We start from the raw sequence: 23,034 nt of genomic DNA on the forward strand, positions 1-23,034 counted from the left end.
ACTAAGCAGTGGGGGCTTCCCTGGTGGCGCAGTGGTTGAGAGTCCGCCTGCCGATGCAGGGGACGTGGGTTCGTGCCCCGGTCCGGGAGGATCCCACATGCCGCGGAGTGGAAAAAACTAAGCAGTGGACTAGCAATGGGGAGTTAGAGACTAGGGGACTTAATTAGTTTTATGTTCAAAAGAGGATGAGGCGTACCTTCCACTGAGAAGTAACCTTAAGTGTGTCCTCACTCTGGAGTTTTGCCATTTATTCACCAGACATTGATTAAAGACATACTATATTCCAGTCATGTTCTAGGTGCAAGAGTAACAAATAAACCGTGGGCTTTGTCTATAGCGGAGAAAGATAAGGGTGCAACTAGCTATAATACAGTTTGTTGAGAACTAAAATAAAGAAAGAGTGGTGTGGGATTATAGAAGTAGGGAGGGAATTCTGGGGGAAGGGGTGAGTGATACAGGGAGAGTAAGTGAGGTTAGGGAAGACTTTTCATGTAGTGGATGCTTAAGTAGGACTTTGAAGGATGAGTAGCTGTTTTACTGATGAAAAAGAAGAGGCTAGATGAAGGGAATGATAGTCTGATTTTAGAAAGTAAGCAGATTTTGCTGTACTTGGGGAGTAGTGGAAAATGAAGCTGATGAGGTTGTGGCCTGATTGGGAAGAGCATGGGCGAGTTAAAGATTATAGTTGGTTAATGGATGATGATGATGATGCCTTTAATAAGGTAGGGAATGTATAGGGAGAACAGAATTTGAGGAGGAAGGTAATAGGGTATGATGCTAGGTGTGGGAATCAAGATATGTCAAATAGGTTAGTTACCTGAAGACTTGGACTGGAGCTCAGGGGAAGAGGGGACCTATTAGGAGATTTGTATTCATTGGCATAATGTCATATAGAAACTGCAAAAGAGTATAATATCAAGAGTGAGGAAACAACTAAGGCAGCCTTGGGTAGCATCTATATCTGAAGGTCAAGTGGAAGAAGAGAGGCCTGTGAAGGGAGTTGAAAAACAATGGCTGAAGAGATAAGATAAATGGTATAGGGTTGAAAAAGCTGAGGATAGGGATTAATGGAATTTTAACAGAGGATTTAGCAATGTGAAATACTACGGAGCTCACTGGGATAAAAACTGGATTTGGCAATTAAGAAATAAAGTAAATTTTCTGAATGTGTTTATGTGTGTGTATGTATGTATTGTTTTGCCATGAATCATGATAATTAAACACAATAGATTTCTGGAGTCTTATTGAATATAGGGGTAGGGCCTTAAAACACAGTTTAATAGATGACCTGTGCTTAGAAATAGGTCCTGTTACTCTCCTTCTCTCATGAGAATTACAACATAAAAACTTCGGGAGATGACTTAAATTTTAACAATTAGAGTTTATGTATTTGAGTATATATAGTATCGTATATTTGAGTTTATAATCTTTAAAGTTTATAATCTCTTTTGAAGTTTTATGATATTTATAGGTTAAGTGCAGGGTTTTTTAACCTGGGTTTTATAGTTCTGGGGTTCATGGATATATTTTGGCTGTGTGATCCTGAATCTTGAAATTGTTTGAAAAATACTGTGTGGGCCTATATGATTTTTCTGGGGAGAGGGTCCTTAACTTTTATGAGATTCTCAAGGGGTTCTTGAGAGACAGAAAAGTCAAGGGCCTTTTGGGTAATGTTAATGATTAAGTCAAATGTTGGTTGTGTTAGTTGGCTGAAATCAGTTATCCTGACTGGGCTAGATCAAGCAAGGGAAAGAAACTTTGAGTAGGTGTCTGGGGTGAGGAACTTTGGGAAGATGTAAGGTACCTTTCGGAGATAGGAGTAGGAGCACCAGAAGGAAGGTGGGAGGAATGCCAAACCAAAGCTTAACCAGCTTCAGAATTTTGTCAAGTCATCTGAATTCCTTGCTTTTTTATATTCCAGAATTCACACTGTATATGACTATTCATGCACTCTATACAATAGGCTTTGTGCGGGGATCAGATTACTATTGTTTTAAAGAGAAAGTGAGTTTTGAAAGAAAGCTAAATGGTTCATTAGACTGCACTCAAATTCATTTTTAAAAAATTTAATTTTTATTTTATATTGGAGTATAGTTGAATCATGCTGTGTTAGTTTCAGGTGTACAGCAAAGTCACATTCATTTGTAAGGTGGTAGTTGTTTATATGCACTTTGGAAAACTTCTAAAAGGCACATGTACCAATCCAGAGATTTGGGACAACACAGTTATTCTCTCCTTGCTTAGTTTTTCTGACCATGAAATGAAAATACCATTGGCCTGTCTTATAGGGTGTGTGTGAAATATGACAATTATGAAATGTTTTGAGGTCTAAAATGATATAATGGTAACAGATTGCTAGTGTTCTCATTCCTTAAGCCATTGATAAAACCTGGATTTTTAAAATTATTTATTTATTTATTTTGGGCTGTGTTGTGTCTTCGTTGCTTCTCATGGGCTTTCTCTAGTTGTGGCGAGCGGGGGCTATTCTTCGTTGCGGTGTGCAGGCTTCTCATTGCCGTGGCTTCTCTTGTTGTGGATCATGGGCTCTAGGAGTGCAGGCTTCAGTAGTTGCGGTTCGTGGGCTCTAGAGTGCAGGCTCAGTAGTTGTGGCGCACGGGCTTAGTTGCTCCGTGGCATGTGGGGTCTTCCTGGACCAGGGATTGAACCCATGTCCCCTGCATTAGCAGGCGGATTCTTAACCACTGCACCACCAGGGAAGTCCCAAAATCTGGAAATTTAAGCAAATTATTTAGTAATGTTTCATACTAGAACTTATTTGATTCCTAAAATATTTCATATGAAGTTTTAGATAACTGGTCATGTTTACTTTCTTCTTCTAATCTTTGGATCTTTGAAATTGCATTAGGAGACAGTTTTGTCAGCTAGGCCCCGGATTCTGGGCAGTGATCTCCAAATTTTATTGTCACCCTTACAAGTAAATTTTGAGCACACATTCTGAATCACATTTATTTATAAATGGTATTCCTATTATTGTACTGATACATTTATGTACATTATAAAATATGTAGAAGGTAGAAATTTTAAAAGGATCAAATAAAAATGAATATTTTCAAATGTCTTGCTAATTGAGTTAATGATGGTTCAGTAATTTATGAGTTTGATTTGCTTGTTTTTATAAATATATTTGCTCATAATTCATTTTTTTTCTGTAATTAATGCCAGTTGGCAACTGTATAGGTCACCCTGTAAAAGTATTGGTAAACACAAGAATTACAAAAAAAATTAAATTAAATTAAATTAAATTAAAAAAAAGAATTACATGAATAAACATATTGGGTAATCTTAAGAAAATTTGTGTTATGCAGCTTGCAATTGGGCTTGTGTTTGTGGATTATGTTTACATTCACTAAATCTGTCCCTAAATAGAACTGGAGTATTTTCTTTGTTCACCTTCTTTTAGTCCTTTGTCTTTCATTAAACAATTGTGAAATAAAATTTTCAGTAATAGATCTTTTATATAAAAATAATCACAAATTAAATAATCCACCAGGGTTTGCTACATAAAAACACCATCATAGAACTAGTCTGTTGACCCCAAACTGGCTTTAGGAACTAAGTCTAAAGAAATAATTCCAGTATCACCAATTATGTGATTGAGTGTTAAAATTTTTGTCTTTTTTCCTTACTTTTTATCTTTATATTTTTTAAGTTTTTCTACATTGAAGATGTATTATTTTTGTAGTGAAAATTTTTAGAAAGGAAACAAACAAAAAACTCCCCAAATCAATGGTTATTTTTGGTTGATAAGCATATATGTGATTTTCATTTTCTTTCCTATAGCTTTCATTATTTTTCAGATTATTTTTAATGAAAATGCATTAACTTTCATAATTAGAAAAAATAAACATAAGTATGAATAATATAATTATGGCCATAGGGAGTCAACTATCAGATTTTGGGCAGGCAAGTCACTTATCCTCACTGGGCCTTTTTCCCCATTTGAAAAATGAAGAGGGAGGACAGAAATGGTAAAGTTTCTTCTAAATAAAAATTCCTTCTAAAATTAGTTCTGAGTCTCGTATTATGACATGGTAAACAATAAATATATTTTCTTAATGTAAAAAGGTACGTATATGTGTTTATTATAGAAAAGCAAAGAGAAGAAAATTTAAAATAATTGTAAATCAATCATACATATTTAACAATATTTTAATTATATGGTTTTAGATATTTTCCTAAGTGTACATGTATGTACTTGCATGCACACACACACACTGTGCACGGATATACTGTATATGATAATATGAAATAATACTCTGTATACTGTCTTGAACCAAAAATGTCTAAGGGTGTTTGATTTGTCTATTTTTGCCCTGAAACATTCTTTTTTTTTTTTTTTTCTTTTGCGGTACACGGGCCTCTCACTGCTGCAGCCTCTCCCGTTGCAGAGCACAGGCTCCGGACGCGCAGGCCCAGCAGCCATGGCCCACGGGCCCAGCGGCTCCGTGGCATGTGGGATCCTCCCGGACCGGGGCACGAACCCGCGTCCCCTGCATTGGCAGGCGGACTCTCAACCGCTGCGCCACCAGGGAAGCCCCTGAAACATTCTTAATGGGGCAGTTATAAATCCATTTTAATGAAATGTAAAAGATATTAAAGTTTCTATCCAAATACAAATTAGTCCAGGAAATGCTTACTGTCTGTTTCATGCTCTGTGTGGTTTTGCTAAGGTAAGGGTAACTTGGAGTAAGGGCGGAAGGGCTTGCCTATGAAAGCTTACTTAGTGAAGAATGAGAGCTAAATCCTGGGTTAACCTCAGTTTCATTCACATATAAACTTGCTTTTCCTCCACTCTGCCCTCCCACTTCATGAGCCAACATTCCTATTTGTAGGATAGTTTCTAAAGCGAACAAGTTTGTCTCAGTATTATTAGTCTTTTATTTTACTCTGGGACCTTCTGTGTTGTTATATTCCCACTGAGAGCAAATTGATATTAGTAGCAGCAACCATAATACAGGAGTGTTAAAAATGCTTGTTTTTTTAAATCATTATTTGTGGGGAGTTCAAAAGATTTTGTGTACGTAAAATATAAATATATTTATAAATATAAAATGCTATGTAGTCTAGTTCATCCTCTGCCTCAATGAAGTATGTGATATATATAATTCTAGTTTTATGTAAAAAATACTGGCTCTTGGGCTTCCCTGGTGGCACAGTGGTTGAGAGTCCGCCTGACGATGCAGGGGACACGGGTTCGTGCCCCGGTTCGGGAAGATCCCACATGCCGCGGAGCGGCTGGGCCCATGAGCCATGGCCGCTGAGCCTGCGTGTCCGGAGCCTGTGCTCCGCAAAGGGAGAGGCCACAACAGTGAGAAGCCCGCATACCGCAAAAAAAAAAAAAAAAAAGAAGACTGGCACTTTCTCAGAGATTTTGTGCAGTAGATTCTCTTTAGAAAAATTAGTAATATAATCCAGTTTTCTTGCCTACTCATTTAGTTCTGTCTTTAATCTTTCTGGTAGCTTGTTTGTTTGTTTATACAAAATGGAAACAAATCTAGGGTGAATATTTCCTTAGTTATCACAATATCTAAAGTAGTCTAGTCATTTTTCATCTAAGTATAATACAAAGCCTGCGGAGGTATGTGTTGGAAGAAAAAAAGTCTGATTTGTTTATTCTCTTCCCTTCTACTTTGAAAATTAGAATCTTTTCCAGGAGAAAAACTTTATCATTTATACTTGACAATTAAGATGCTGAAGTCAGTGTCTTCAGACATAGGGGGAGGTGGACAATCTGGGAATAAAAAGTACAAACTTTTTGCCTCAAACTTTTTTTTCAGTTTTGTGTTTGAAAGATGTGAGAGCAGTCACTAATCCTAACTTGAGAATCCACCAAGATGGATTGTTTTCATTCTGAAGAAATCCATTTTGTAGCTAAATGAGTGGTATATATCTAATGTCCTTTAAATAGGTAATCTTTGGTTAGTATTAATTTAGGGTCTTTGGTAAGGTAGTGAGTGATTCTTGTGTTTTAGGCTAGCACAATTTTGAAATTATCTTTATTTAAAGAATAATGATTATTTTATAACAATAATTGTTTTCCCTTAAAGATAAAAGAATATGCAGCTGTTCCATGTAAATATGTATACTCAGATTTGACCTGCCAACAGAGTTTAAGAACTCTCTATCCAATGGCCTAATTGACACCTCTCAGATGCCTCAGATGCACTTCATCCCAAAATGAGATTCCCTTTTCAAACTTGGCCCTGTTCCATTCTTTCTTACCTCAGTGAAGGGTATCACCGTTTCATCTGTTTTCTCAGAACAGAAACCTTGGTCTTTCCATATTGTCAAATCCTGTTTAAGTTTCTAAATAAGCTCAAATTATCCTCTTCATTTCCAGCATTATCACTTTTGTCTGAGTTGCTATTGTTTCTTTTCTGGACTGTTGAAATAACCTATCACTGGTCCACCTGCATCCACTCTGGCTGAGCACTAAGCCATTCTCCTCATTGTAGGCAGAATTAATTGATCTTTCCTAAATACACAAGTTTGATCATGTCCCACATTTAGGATGAAGACAAAGCTCTTTAATGTGGCTGTACTTACCTTTTGGACTCATTTTGTATCAAACATGCTGCCCTAACCATTAGACCTTTCCTATTGTTCCTTCTGCCTGGAAAGCTTTTTCCTCGCTTTTATCTGGTAAAATCTTGTAAATTTTATTCAACTCTCTACTCAAGCATCATTTCCTCAGGGAAGTTTTATCACATTTCCCTTATTTTTATTCTTTTTCTTCACCATTTATGTCTATACATGTCGTTTTACATTTGTTGGTATATTACTTGATATATGTCTGTCCCTCCCACCAGATTGTAAGCTTTATGAAAGTAGACATCATGTTTGTGTCCATCACCAAGCACAGTGCCTGACATATAACTAATAGTATTTATTTGAATACATGATAGTAGACACCTTGCAAAATTCACTTGTAATATTTTATCTTATTACTAGGTTTTTGTGGTAGCATCTAATATTTTATAATTTTTAGGAACTTGGGAATGGGAAGAGGTTCTAAGTCATCTAAGCCAGCTTAACTCCCCAAAGTTACATGGTCATCAGTCTTCTTGAACACATCCAGTGATAGGAAATCACTTTGGTGGGTACTAACTACTGAAACTCGGTTTGGTCTTTAATACTTTTTTAGATGGTTAGAAAGTTTAATTTCAACTGAAGTTTCTCCCTGTAATTTTTACCTACTGGTCTCACTTTCGCTCTTTAGGACTTCCAAAAATAAGTATAGTTTTTGTGTGTTTTTTTAAAATAAAGTCCTTTCAGTCATCTCTATTTTAGTTTAAATATCCCGAGATCCTTAAACCTTCTTGGAAAGGTAATGAGATATGCCGGAAGGATAGAGTTTGGGGGCTATGTTAGTTTCCTAGGGCTACTACAACAAGTTACCATAAACTTGGTACCTTAAAACAACAGAAATTTATTCTCATAATTCTGAAGGCCAAACGTCAGTAATCAGGTGTTTGTAGGACCACAGTCGCTCTGGAGGCACTAAGAAAGAATCTGTTGCTTGCCTCTTACAGCTTTTGGTGGCTGCTGGCATTCTTTGACTTGTAGCTACATCACTGCAGTCTCTGCCTTCATGGGCACACTGTCTCCTACTTTTCTGTCAGTAATCTCTGTTGGCCTCACTCTCATAAGAACACTTGTCATTGGATTTAGTACCAACCTGGATAATCCCAGATGATCTCCTCATCTCAAAATCCTTAATTTAGTTACATCTGAAGGAACCTTTTTTCCGAATAAGATAACACTCATAGTTTCCAGGAGTTAGGATGTGGACGTATCTTTTTGGGAGCCACCATTCAACCCACTAAAGGGGCTCTTGGGTTTAAATCTTGATAATGCTACCTCCTAGCATTTTGCAACCTTGAGCATGTTACTTAATCTCTCTGAGCCTGAATCTCCTTAATTTTAAGACAAGGATAATAATACTTGTATCACTGATATGAGGAGATTTAAGGAAAATTCAGGTGAAGTACTTGACACATGGTAACTAACTCTACATGTTGCCTTCCATATTATCACACTACCCTGACCCTACTGCACTTTGTCAGGGCCCCTAGATATCAAGCGTGGCCTAGAACTCAGCACAAGTGCAGCTGGTCTGATAAGTACAAACTACAGTGGGTCCATTTTTTTCTGTTTTTTGGGGCAGTGTATAGCCACTATGATTAATGTACTCCAAGTTTGAATTATGTTTATTTGTAGCCACATCATAAGATTGTCTCATTAAATTTAGAATTGATTAAAACCCCATTTCTTTTTCATTAATGTAGCTATTAAACTTCTATTGTGTAGTTAGGTGTTTAGAACCAAGTGTACATTTTCACGTTACATTGTATGTTATAAGTGTTACATTATCAAATCATAGTGCCTAGTGCATAATGGGAGCAAAATTTATGCTGAATTTAATGTTGCTGCATGATTTAAAGGAATTTTTTTTTTTTTTGGCTGCACTGCGTGGCTGTGGGATCTTAGTTCCCTGACCAGGGATCGAACCCAGGCCCCTAGCAGTGGAAGCGCAGAGTTCTAACCACTGGACCGCTAGGGAATTCCCTAAAGGAATCTTTAAACTTACCTACTTTGGTGTTGTTCAGAGAACACTTCTTAAAACAAACGCTGGAGTGAATATAAAAAGGAAGAGAGGGCTTCCCTGGTGGTGCAGTGGTTGAGAGTCCGCCTGCTGATGCAGGGGACACGGGTTCGTGCCCCGGTCCGGGAGGATCCCACGTGCCGCGGAGCAGCTGGGCCTGCATGTCTGGAGCCTGTGCTCCGCAATGGGAGAGGCCACAGCAGTGAGAGGCCCGCGTAACAAAAAAAAAAAAAAAAAAAAAGGAAGAGAGTTACCATTGAAGTAGCAACTATATCAATTATATTGGGCAGATGGATGGCATCACTAGACACTCTTTCAGGTAATCAGTGGCTGATCACTTCCAGGTTGATGGATGGGTTGCTCTTGATACTTCCATCAGGTATATGAGATATGTGTCCATTGCTTATTTAACAAATATGCATTTAATGATTTCCATATCTACTAGTATTTGGAATTTGCATTTGAGATAAAAGACTGGGGAAATTGATGATGTAGAAATGGTGTTTTTTTTGTTTTTTTTGCGGTACGCGGGACTCTCACTTTGTGGCCTCTCCCATTGCGGAGCACAGGCTCCGGACGCGCAGGCTCAGCGGCCATGGCTCACGGGCCCAGCCGCTGCGCAGCATGTGGGATCTTCCCGGACCAGGGCATGACCTTGTGTCCCCTGCATCGGTAGGTGGACTCTCAACCACTGCGCCACCAGGGAAACCCAAGGGAAGAGTATTTTAAGAACCTTTTCAGATTACTGTAGATGATATTCTTTGATATTACGTGAAAACTCAGCAGTGTTAATTTCTTAAAGGTGAATTGCAATGTGGAATTTGAAACCATATCTGTGCTTTGTTATGTTAAAATCTATTAGTTTATCATGCATGATTTTGTAACATCATACATTGGTCATTTGGAAAATATTAGTTTACTGAGTTATGCAGATCTTCTAAATGTTGACACAAAAATCACATTCATTAACACTACCACTGATCTCATCAGAAAAGGCTTTTTTTTTTTTTTAGAAAAGACTTTTAAGTAATGGAAGGCTATCAAGCTCACTGTGGCAGATACAAGTTTTCCAAAATTCGAATTATCACTTGAAATACCCAATTTTATCATTGACAACAAATGCTCTCAGTTATTTTCCTTGAAGTGATAGGCTCACTTTGTTAATTTTTGAGAAAATGACTATCAGTTACCCAGGTCTGAATAGCCATATAGTTTGTCAGCTACTCTTTCAAGTAAAAATGGTATTCCTTGGGGGAAAATGTGGGTAATTCAGTTTGCGACTCAAAGCATGGTTTATGGGCTTTTTGATATAGCCATCACACTTCCGAATGCAGAAGTGCTGTATGTATACTTTCCATTTGATTACACAGAATAGTAAAAAGACATGAATTCAAGGGTGAAGATTTAATAAAATTAATAATTTTTACTCTTTCATCAGCACATTCTTAAATTATGAAATTGACTCTTTCCTTTTACTGTGAGTACATTGAAGGTGAAGAATATAATGATGACTAGTACAGTTTGGTGCCATTGCCTTTAATTAATTGTGCTAAGATGCCAGTAGTTTTACCCTACCATTGCTTTTGCATTCTAAGTGCAAATATAAGTACAGTGAAAAAAGGCAAAGAATGTCTTAGTTATTATGAAAATAGTTTTGACCTCACTGATCCCTTGAAGAAATCACAGGGATTCCCAGGGTTATAAGGTTCACTTTGAGAACTGCTGCTGTAAGCTATTTGAGGGTTAAACGAATCACCCCACATATCCCCCTTCAGTTTCTGATCTAGGATTTTTCACAGAAGAGGTGCTCAAAATATATTTGTTTTATGAGTGTGATTTGATGACATTTAAACAGGACAAAACTTGGTGAGTAAAATTATGTAGCAGCCTACATCCATCCAAGCAATCTTGATCAGGCAGCTTTCCCACAGACATTGGTGAGAAAAAGTTGAGCTAATGGAATATGGATGATAATATACTTGGTAAATGCAAATGATGAAATAACTACAAATAAGGTGATGTGGAAATTAGAATGAGCTGATTTCAGGAATGCACAGGAAAAGGATACACATGTACAAGTTCCTACACAGCCAACAATTTCAGCCTTGTTAGGTTTCTGTTAATGAGTCCTCTACTTTTTGGGCCCTTTAATTTGTAGCCGTCTAAGAGAGGAGCCTCAAGTAAGATGGATCTTATCTGAAAAGCAAACATCTCATTTAAATTTCAGTAGGTCCTGGGTTGTGCTTAATCTAGTAAAGTCTTTTCAAAAAGAGTTACTGACAGTGAATGTTAAAAACAAATCACTTTTTTTGAAGAATAGTGACTAAAAGTCCTGGGTCTATATAAACTGCAGACCCAGGTAGTCATTTTCCTCTTTAAGGAAACCTGTCCTATTAATACCCTACTATGTATTTTGGGGGCAAGAAATTGGGTGATAAGATGGTGTGATATACCTACCCTCTTTTAGTGTGTGTAAGCCTCAGTTCATCTAGCTACATTTTGATAATCTCAAATTTTGTTAAATAGTACTCTTCTTGTTTTCAAGTGATTTGTTTGTTACAGTCTATTTCTAGTTTAGGGCTAGGATGTAGGAATGGGCAGTAAATTGGGGGTGGAAATGGGAAGGAACAGTATTAGTTCTAAACCATCCCACGCCTTCCTCTACCCCCACCCCCAATCCCAACTTTTAAAAAACTTTTTACTCCTATTTCAAGTAAAGATTGTAAGAGATAAGTTAAGGCATTTCTAACAATCAAAACCACACACTTTTTTTGTTTCATGTTAAAAGTTACTGAGTCTACTTTAAGAAGTTCCTTCAAACATCTTGTGAATTTACCTTTTGTCCTTGAAGGTCATTGGTTCAATTTACAATGGATACTCCCAAAAAGTTGGGTAGGGTAGGCATTACCTAAACTTTGGTCATCATCATACCTATGTAACAGCATGAGAGGATTCAGCTAGTACAAGGGTGTGTTACTATGTGAGAGCCACTTACTTGTGCTTCTTGTCATAGGTACCATGTCCTGGTAAGAAACCATTTAAAATCAAACTGGAAAATACCAGTCACCTTTTAAGGATGTCATAAAAATAAGGTTATGACATCCTTAAAAGACTAAATACTGTTTTAAAACTGACCAAAGTAAAAAGTCTGCTTTCAAACAGAGTTGTAAGTGGAAGTGTAAAATAAGGTCAAATTAAAAATAATTTATCTGTTACATTTCCTGAACAGATTTAATTTTGAGCTCTGTGTGCAAGGCACAGATTGGAATGGTTGCTGCAGATATTTTATGGAATATAGGTTTCAGATTGTTATTTGCTTGTAAATATACACATGAAAACCCACTTTCAGGACTCCTACTTTAAATTTTTCAAAGAATTTTATCCTTTGTGGAAGATACATTTGTATCTATTGTTCCTCTAGTATCATATCCTAGTTAAGTAGTTTGAGGAGATTAGGGTTAAGTACTACTACTTTGGTATGACTTCTGTAGCTGCCACCTTTAAAAATTTGTTAAATACTTAAGGCATAAATAAGGATATAGAACAATATAATGAACACCCGTGTATCTTCTACCCAACCTAAAAAAAAATCACAGATAATAATGCCTCCTGGGCATTCCTTCCTCATCCTTTCCCTTCCCAGCTGTGACCATTGTTCTGAATTTGATGTTTACCTTTCCCCTGCATCAAAAAACAAAAACAAAAACAGAAAAACTATACCTTTATGTGTTGTATCCATAGGAAAGATATCATATTGTTTTGTATGTTTTTAAACTTATATGAGATTAATCTTTATTGATGCATGTAGTTACAGTTTACTCATTTTACATGCTATATAATATTTGATTTAATGGAGTATGAAAGTAATATATGATCTTTGTAGAGAAGTTTGAAAATAAAAGAAAGTATGAAGATGAAAAAATTTGTAGCTCTGCCATCCAGAGATACCACAGTTAATTTTTTTCCTTAGATTCCCCCCCTCCCACTTAAGTTTATGTATTTTCTGGGTACCTTTTAATATGAATGGGACACAGTTTTATGGATTACATAAAATTGCAAAATAGCCACATAAGGGCTGTAATTGTATTTTAGTTGAAAAAGAAAAGAAAATGAGCTTTCCATATTAGGTATTCCACATATACCAGGTATTCCACATATACCTAGTAAATTTACTATCTATATCAAATATTGATGGCATATTTCTTAGTATGGAAACACTGTGTAAATGACATCTGGGAAGAGTTAGGTAGTATTGTTTAACATGCTTTTAAACTTATCTGAGAGATTTTTCTAGTAAACAGAATTATCAGATGAGTGATGCTTATCTATTTAAGCATTAAGTACTTTTTTGGTTTTAACTTTTTGATTAAAAATGAAAAAGATGAAATATTTAGGTATGCATCTAATATATGTACAAGATCTATATGAGGAAAACTACAAAGCTCAGATGAAAGAAATCAAAGAAGAACTAAAATAGATATTCCATATTCATGGATAGGAAGACTCAATTGTGTTAAGATATCAGTTCTTCCTAACTTAATCTGCAGATTCAGTGCAGTCCCAATTAAGATCCCAGCAAGTTATCTTATGGTTATCAACAAACTGATTCTAAAGTTTATATGGAGAGGCAAAAGACCCAGAATAGCTAATACAGTATTAAAGAAAAACAAAGTTGGAGGACTGACACTACTTGACTTCAAGACTCACTATAAAGCTACAGTGATCAAGGCAGTGTGGTATTGGTAAAAGAATAGACAAACAGATCAATGAAACAGAATAGAGAGCCCAGAAATAGATCCCCATAAATATCTTTGACAAAGGAGCAAAGGCAATACAATGGAGCAAAGATAGTCTCTTCGGGCTTCCCTGGTGGCGCAGTGGTTGAGAGTCTGCCTGCCGATGCAGGGGATGCGGGTTCGTGCCCCGGTCCGGGAAGGTCCCACATGCCGCGGAGCGGCTGGGCCCGTGAGCCATGGCCGCTGTGCCTGCGCGTCCGGAGGCTGTGCTCTGCAACGGGAGAGGCCACGACAGTGAGAGGCCCGCGTATCGCAAAAGAAAAGAAAAGAAAAAAGAAAAAGATAGTCTCTTCAACAAATGGTGCTGGAACACCTGGATATCTACCGGCCAAAAAATGAGTGTAGACACAGGCTTCATACCCTTTATAAAAATTAACTCAAAATGGATCACAGACCTAAGTGTAAGGCGTAAAACTATAAGATAACATAGGAGAAAACTTAGATGACCGTGAGTATGGTGATGACTTTTTAGATACAATACCAAAGGCATGATCCATGAAAGAAAGAATTCATAACTGGTACCTCCATACAATGGGGTATTATTTAGCACTAAAAAGAAGTGAGCTATCAAGCCATGAAAAGACATGGAGGAATCTTAAATGCATATTACTAAATGAAAGAAGCCAACCAGAAAAGGCTACATAGTGTATCATTCCAGCTTTATGAAGTTCTGGGAAAGGCAAAACTGTGGAGATAGTGAAAGGATCAGTGGTTGCCAGGGTTTGGGAGAAGGGAGAGAGGGAGCATGGGGTTTGGGGGGCCGTAAAACCATTCTGTATGATACTCAAATGGAGGGTACGTCATAATACACCTGTCAAAACCCATAGACTGTATAACATAAAGAGTGGACTCTAATGTAAACTATGGCCTTTAGTTAATATTGGTTCATCAACTGTAACAAGTTTACCACTCTAAAGCAGGATGTTAATAGGAGAGGGAGAATTGGTGAAGGGGTTATATGGGAACTCACTGTACTTTCTGCTTCAGCTTTCTATAAACCTAAAACTGCTCTAAAAATAAAATATATTAATGGGAAAAATACATATGTCAAACACCAATGTTCCATGGTAGAGGTGGGGTACAGGGATTTTCAGGTGTAGTCAGGAACTCCTGCAAACTAAATCATCATAGCCTGTAGTTAGATAATGCTGAATAGCTTTATAGTTATATAATGTTATGGTATATATATTTTATAATTTACATATAAATGTAAAAATTGATTTATATATAGTATACATAATGTATAGTTAATAGTTACATACTGTTGAATACATTTGAATGTGTAGGATGCATGGTGGTGGGGAAAGACTGAAGAAATCGGGGGTGGGTCAACTTCATCTAATGAAGAGACGTGTTGCTGGTGGAGCTTTCCTAACACTGTCCCTGGTGAGAGAAATGCCTATGAATTTTCCTTCTTCACTTTAAATAATAATTTGATGGAGCTAATGTTTGCCAGCAGTAGCCTATGATGGCACTTGTCTCAAATTTTGTGTCATGCTGTTCCTGTTGCCTTCCTCCCAGTGGAATGGTATGCTAATAAAGGTCTAACTAAAAGTGCACAGGAGTCCAGAGGCACTTAGGTCAAAAGAAATTCCAGTACTGTTCAGTAATCAGTGCTTTCCACCATGACATTTATTTGCCAAGAAAAGATAAAATATAATCAATACCAAGTATTTTGGTGTAAACGGCATACAAATAGTCATTGTAGGCTTCTTTTTCATTTTTTTAAGACTTCATTTTTCAAGAGCAGTTTTAGATTTACAACAAATTGAGAGGGAGGTACAGAGATTTCCTATATACCCCCTTCCCCTCACACATCATAGTCTCACCCATTATCAACATCACTGACCAGAATGGTGCATTTTTTACAAAGGATAAACCTACATTAACGCATCATAATCACCCAAAGCCTGTAGTTTACTTTAGGGTTGACTCTTGGTGTTGTATATTTCTGTGGATTTGGACAAATGTATTAATACAATAACATATCCACCATTATATCATGAAGAGTATTGGCACTGCCCTAAAAGTCCTCTGTGCTCTGCCTATGCATTTCCCCCATCTCCACCCCCAATCCTGGCAATCACTGCTTTTTCTTGTCTCCATAGTTTTGCCCTTTCCAGAATGTCATATAGTTGGAATCAGAGTATTAGCCTTTTCATTTTCATATTGGCTTCTTTCACTTAGTAATATGCATTTAAGGTTCCTCCCTGTCTTTTCGTGGCTTGATAGCTCATTTCCTTTTAGTGCTGAATAATATTCCATTGTATGGATGTACCACATTTTGTTTATCCATTCATCTATTGAAGGACATCTTGATTGCTTCCAAGTTTTGGCTGTTATGAATAAAGCTGGTATAAACATTTGTGTGCAGGTTTTTGCATGTACCTAAGTTTTCAGCTCATTTGGCTAAATACCGAGGAGTGTGTCGGATCATATAGTAAGAGTATGTTTAGTTTTGTAAGAAACTGCCAAACTGGCTTCCAAAGTGACTGACATATGTATTTTTACATTGCTTACGCTTTTTCAAAAGCACATTTGTCAGGTATGTAAAGGAATGAATGCCTGTCCTATGATAGGATGATGCCCTTACAAGCAAATGAGGTCTTAGGACTGGTTGTCCCTTCATAAATAATACCAGCTGTTTGTACTTTGTTTGTTCTTGCCTGCTTTTTCTTTTATTTATTTGTTTTATTTGTTCTCCCTTATTGTTCTTACTCTCTTTATTCTTCCTTACTGCTTCTCCTTGCTTTGGCCTGGGGAATGAGAGAGCTATGCTTGTTAGAACAGTGTACTGATTTATTTTTATTTATTTATTTATTTTAGCATCTTTATTGGAGTATAATTGCTTTACATTGTTGTGTTAGTTGCTGCTATATAACAAAGTGAATCTGCTATACGTATAGATATATGCCCATATCCCCTCCCTGTTGCGCCTCCCTCCCTCCCTATCCCACCCCTCTAGGTGGTCACAAAGCACAGAGCTAGCTGATCTCCCTGTGCTATGTGGCTGCTTCCCACTAGCTATCTATTTTACATTTGGTAGTTAGTGTACTGATTTAAAAGGCAAATAAGACAAAACTAAAACCCTTTCCCAGGGTCTCTTGGCTATGTTATGGATGGTTATGATTGCAGCATTTAGTAAAGTTGTTGCATGATTAGCTTCACTGTACAGATCTTCCAAGATGGGATTAGAGGAGCAGTACATTAATAAAACCTTCTTTGCTTTATAATTTAAAAATAAGGAAACTGATTTAAAATGGTTTAAGTCTATGTGAGCAGAAAAGTTTTGTTTTTTTCCCTACATTTCTCTAGGAAGACCTTTCAGTTTCTGCTGTTACAGTTCTCAAAGAGGACAAAACCTTTAGTTAAAGCTTGTTTTATAATTATCTATGTAATTCTTTTTGTGTGTACATTTGTACATACCCCAAACTGCAGCAGAATTATGTGTCAATAGATTATATTCTCTCAGTAGATGAAGGTCAAGAACTGTATCAAATCTTCTTTGGGGTATGTATCCAGTTCACCTGACAGTCTTCCTGATACACATTTGTGGATCCTGTGGTTCAAAATCTCCTGGTGCAGAATCTTAGAGTTGTTTTGTTTTTTGCTCCCTTACTTTCTGCATGCTGGCTTGTTAGTATATGTGTAAAGCCCACCTCTCCCATGCTCCCAAGTGGTTGTCTTTGCTTTGCATGAAGATACCTATTGATGGGAGAGCTCACTGCTTCCTGGCAACCTGCTCTGTTTTCACACCCCTGTTAGAAGAATGATCTATATTGGCCACAATTCTGCCCTGTCTACCCTAACTTCTTGGCTGTTTGTTCTTATTGGGGCCACATGATATTTATAATTCCTCATAACAATTCTTTAATATTTAATAAGAGGTCATTTTCCTAAAGCCCTTTCTTCTCTAGGTTTAGACATATATATATTTTCCCAACTATTCCTTATAATATTGGCTTTTTCACAGTCCCAGTGAAATATAATCTATGTCTTTAAAAAGTACAATGACAACAGGAAATGTCTAGTTCTGAAGTTTGGTCTTGAGGTAATATAAATGCTCCCAAAATGACAATTTAAAAACATAATCCCCAAAAGAATATAATTCCTGGGCTTCCCTGGTGGCACAGTGGTTGAGAGTCCGCCTGCCGATGCAGGGGACACGGGTTCGTGCCCCGGTCCGGGAAGTTCCTGTATGCCGCAGAGTGGCTGGGTCCGGGAGCCATGGCTGCTGACCCTGCGTGTCCGGAGCCTGTGCTCCGCAACGGGAGAGGCCACGACAGTGAGAGGCCCGCGTACCACCAAAAAAATATATATATAATTCCTGACTTAGAGACAATGGTGAATATTGAGTAGTAACGGAAGGGAGGATAAAGTGCAGGTAGAGTATCCTTTCACACCCATATTAAAATTACTGTTCATTTTCTTCTAATCAACAGATAAGAATAAAAAATAAAACATTTTACTCAAAAAAAAAATGTGTAGTGCCAAGCACTAAATACAAGTGTGATCAGGTTGATGCTTTCATTATCCATATTTTACATATGATGCTTATCATGGTGCTTATTTCCATACTAAATTTAGTGTGAACCAGCACCCCTTGAGTTTTTGTTTGTTTTGTTTTGTTTTTTCTTGTGATGACACAGTCTTCACCATCCTGTGTTCTTCTGCAATGGTTTTTTTTAAGCCAGAGTTCAGAATATTATGTTTATTAAAATTTATCCTATGATATTTTGCTCATTATTTTAGGCTGCTTGAGTTTTTTGGAATTTGATTTTACCCTCCAAGGGCAGACTGCATTATCCCTGCCTCTCTAGTTATCCACCTGTTTGATTACCATATCTTTTCTGTCTCTTTTCAGTTTCCAAAACAATGTCCCTCCATTGTTGCCTTTTTTTCCACTTGTTTTTCTCAGTGGCAGATGCCAGCTTGTGTTACTTTGATGGATATGTATAGCTAAACAGGAACCTCAGATAATAGAAAAATATGTACAGTTACAGAGCCACTAGGGAGCTGTAGTGTGCTTGAATCATGTTGAACAGCAAGAAGCTTTATATCTATTTTTCTTCTTTTTTTTTGGACATTTATTAATTTTGATTATTCATTCTTTTGGTATTTTGGAGCCAGTTCTTTTGTGTTTTCAGCTTTCTCTAAACTTTTCTGTATGTATTTGAAAAGTTTGCAGGCCCCAAGGACTGTGTCTATAATGCCTAGTATATAAAATAACCCTGGAGCCTGCCTGCAAGGCAGAGATCTTAATAGGAGGCTAATTCTTGGGTCTCAGTTTCCCAGCTGCACGATGGAAGACTTGGATTAATCAGGGAGTTTCCACTTGTGCTCTGTGGAGTCCTGAGTCTCAGAGGGTATTGCAGGAGGTGAGGGGGATGAACGCCTATAGCTATCAGCATTCCCCAGCTCCTTCAATAAGAAGTGTTCCACTTGTATCTTATATTTTGAGGTTCTACATAGGATTCTTTTTAAAGAAAGAGTACCCAGAAGACAGTGGGCAGCTTTGATGGTCTTTATATGAGTCTCTCTGATTCCATGAGCTTAGAGGTCGCCCTCAGATTTTTCATTCGGTGAAAGGGTAGAGGGGTTTATCATGCTATTTGTCTTTTCTTTCCCAGATCTGGGATTAACCACCCCTCCAGTCCCCTCATTATAAAAGTAACTACATGTTTATTGTTTTAAAGGGAGAAAAAAAATCTGTAAAACAAGAAGTCTTCATAATTCCATTATGCACAGAAGAAAAGCATTCTTAACAGTTTCAGTATACCTTTCTAGATTCTTTTGTTTTTCCATAGCCATATCTGTAATTTATTTATTTGTTTGTTTGTTTGTTTTAATGAGACCACACTTATTCTAGCAGATTTTATAACCTGGGGTGTTTTGTTTTGTTGTTTGTTTTCCCAGTTTACAGCTGTATATTGTGGACATTTTCTGTGTCAGTACACATCAGTCTACTTCATCCCTTAATACTTATGTAATATTTCTCTAATGATTTCTAACTATACTAAGTCAGTGTGAATGTTCCTTGTTGCACAACACATGGAATCTATTCTAAAGTATGAACCTACTTTTATTTACATATTACTACTGGCATATGCATTTTTTTCAATAGTTTACTCTTTATTCACTCTTTTTGGGGGTTATGATATTTGTTGATTTTTCCAGTTGCTTCTCTTTCCTCTGGTTTGATTACACATCAAGACCTCAGAAGTATTATCCCAGTCAAGCTACAGATGCAGATAACCCTTTTCAATAGCTCTAATTAAATGTCCCCTTTTAATAGTTACAAGACTATTCTTAAGAACAGAATCTTGGCAGACAGAATTATACTTTTATCCCAGTATATTACTACTGATGAGAAAGGCAGTTGACTTGTTTTGACCCAAGTGAGCTTAGTTCTAAGTGCCAGGAAGGTGGATGACAGGCAGCTTTTGGTGGTTTGACAGCCAGCTAGCTGCAGGATGTCTATTGTGGTCAGGACTAAGCGGCTGCTGATAAATATTTGTGGTAAATTACATTTGATGGTCCCTTTTCCCCTTCTGATTTTTAGAATTTTATCAACAATCACGTTGAGAAATTGGTAGTGAGAAAAATGTTTTTTATTCTTACAGGATGATTATTATTTTTTCTTTGTGTAGCGCTCTGTAATTTTTCAAATAACTTATTCTAAATGGATGCAACATTTCTGTAGTCATAGAAAAATTTTGGTGATTTTTTTTTTGAACAGGAAATACAGTGTAAATGTTATTTAAGCAGCTTATGTTTCATTAGAAACTTAGGATAGCATTTCTTCCTCCCCCTTTTAAGTTTAGGGAACTCTTGTACAGGTTAAACAAATTCAAAAATGGAAATGTTATTCCCAGTTTTAAGGAATTTTAATTTTATATTCAACCACTTTGTAAATTTTATTCTTGAAACACATGTGCTTTTTACTTTTCTCTAACTTCCTTTCCTTGTCAGGATTCTAAGATAATTTTTCCTTCTTACTACTATGCCTGAAACTTTGATTTTTTGCTATTCTAATTTTAATTTTGGAAGTAATTCAAGATATACTTTGTTTTAATTTACTCACAAAGTAAATATGGGAATTTTAATTTTTGAATAGGTACTATTCAAATTTAGATGTCTGACACTTTCTGAAGTGTTTATGGTAGGGACCATTATTATGCTATTTAGAAAGGTTTATTTATTGTTATTGTTCACATTACAAAATCTCTGAGTACTCTTTGTCTTAAAATGTATTTCATATGTTATTGTCCAGCTTAGGAAGTTCTAATTTCTCACTCATTCAATAAACAAATTTGAGTGATTATTGTGAGCCTTGAACAGTTCTAGGTGGTGGGATAAAGCATTGAATAAAACAGAAAAATCTTTGCCCCCATGAGCTTACTTACTGTCTAAAAACGTAAATAAATATTACATCAGGGGGTAATGAGTGCCATGGGGAAAGTGATGTCTGCTTGAGATTGTCTCCATATCTTTCAGAAGATTAATCCTCAGAAATACCAAGGCTGCAAATGGAAACCTGGGCTGGATATATAATGGACTTCAGATTGACTATTGGTCATTGAGTGGTGTGTAATTTGAACAGATTCCTGTATTTACTGTCTGTTCCCTTTCATACTACTTTCATTTTCACAATTGTGTTGATTCTCAGTGTGGTTCTATTTATTGTTGCTTAAAAATGATACCTTCCACAGTGTTTTACAGTTAAAAAACATTTTCATGTTTCATTTTTTTAAGTGGCTATAGCGTAATAGTTTTGGTTGAACCATGTGAAATTGCTGATATTTGACTGTTTTGGACCTACAAAAAGCAATTTCACATTGATCATTCTAACACTGTGCTGTACCTACCTTTAAAAACAAAATATGAACATGTTTTATAAACTGTAAATCACTATTATGCACACTGACAAGACTTAAATTTTGTTTCTGTCACTCATTTCCTGTTTGCTTTAGAGCAGTTACTTAACCTCATTGTGCCTCACTCCATCATGACAGTGGTGTAATAATATCTCTTAGAGTTGTGAGGATTACATTATACATTGTAATGTGATTACATATGTAAAGGTACTTCGAAAAGCACCTAGCGCATAGTAAAGGCTCAGTAAGTGTTACCTATTATTACTATTACTAACCCATGAGGCAGGCATCATCCTTGTTAGTTTTGCAGATGATCAATCAGAAGCTCATAGAGATTTTATGATTTTCCAAGATTATGCAACTAGAAATCAAAACCACGCATTTCTCACTCCAAGTTCTGGCCTCTTTCTGCTTGCACTACAGCTATCAGGGAAAGAAAGAAAAGGAAAAAAAGAAGAAAGAAAGAGTATTCATATAGTAATTAATAGAGCACATCCTTGAATCTCTCCAGCGTAGTTACTTTAACTTAGTTATCTTGTTTTCATAGACTGTTTTGACATCCATAAAGAAAAATGTTTGACAGAAATCTGAGATATGATGGATAATTGTGACCTAGTGTTATATTGTTACCTTAGAAAGGGTAATAGTGGCACTTTTATAGCTGATTTGTCCAGAAATGAATGAACCTAAATGATAGATGTTTACGTCAATATTTCTAAGAATATAAGTGCAATTCTTAATTATATTCTTTCAAAAAGGAGCAAAAATAAATGTTAAAAAGCATTTAAAAGCATCTAAAAGCAGTTTTAAAAATAGCGAACTTAAGTCTCACAATATCCTACTCACATTTCCACGTGGAGATATATATATATATATATATATATATATATATATATATATATATATACACACACACATATATAAAATAGGTATCTCAATTGTTCCTCTGACATTCATTCCCATCCCAGTAAATGCCTATTAAGTTCTTCCACTTGCTCAAACCAAAAACCTTGGAGTCATTTTTAGACTTCTCTCTTTCACTCTACCATGCATCCCAATTGTCAGGAAATCCTGGCAGCTGTACCCTTAAAACATGCAGAATCTAACTATTTCTTATCACCTCTGATGCTGCTACCCTGGTCCAAGCCATGTTCTTCTTTTTTTTTTTTTAATTAATTTATTTATTTACTTTTGGCTGCGTTGGGTCTTCGTTGCTGCACATGGGCTTTCTCTAGTTGCAGCGAGCGGGGGGGCTGCTCTTCGTTGTGGTGCACGGGCTTCTCATTGTGATGGCTTCTCTTGTTGTGGAGCACAGGCTCTAGGAGTGCGGGCTTTAGTAGTTGTGGCTCATGGGCTTAGTTGCTCCGTGGCATGTGGGATCTTCCCGGACCAGGGATCGAACCCGTGTCCCCTGCATTGGCAGGTGGATTCTTTACCACTGCGCCACCAGGGAAGTCCCGAAGCCATGTTCATCTTAAAGTAGCCTTATAATTGGTCTTCCTGTTCCCACCCTTTCCTCCCTTCAGTCTACTCTCATATAGCAGCCCAGGTGACCCTTTAAAAATGTAAATAAGAAAATCAGTTTACATCTTAACCCCTGCTCAAAACCTTCCAAAGGTTTCCCATCTCATTCAGAGTAAAATCCAAAGGTCTTAAGTAGCCCTCAAGGTCCCACAGGCCTGATCCTGGCTAAACTGTCTGACTTCATCTGCTTCTTCTCCCCTAGCTTAGGGTG

General features: G+C 36.8%; 1 protein-coding gene across 12 annotated transcripts in view; it reads left to right on the forward strand.

Moving 5' to 3' along the window:
• NRF1 (nuclear respiratory factor 1) overlaps positions 1–23,034 on the forward strand; it is a 126,979-nt gene that overhangs the window by 5,046 nt on the left and 98,899 nt on the right. The window contains exon 1 of one of the 12 annotated variants that reach the window (XM_082632581.1): positions 20,993–21,008. The exons of the other annotated variants lie outside the window; for them this stretch is intronic. The gene's annotated coding sequence lies outside the window, so the exon portion shown is untranslated. Of the gene's footprint in view, positions 1–20,992; positions 21,009–23,034 lie in introns of those variants that run through there. 12 annotated transcript variants of the gene reach the window in all.

This window comes from Mesoplodon mirus, assembly GCF_964341445.2.
Source record: "Mesoplodon mirus genome assembly, chromosome: 9".
Lineage (NCBI taxonomy): Eukaryota > Metazoa > Chordata > Mammalia > Artiodactyla > Ziphiidae > Mesoplodon > Mesoplodon mirus.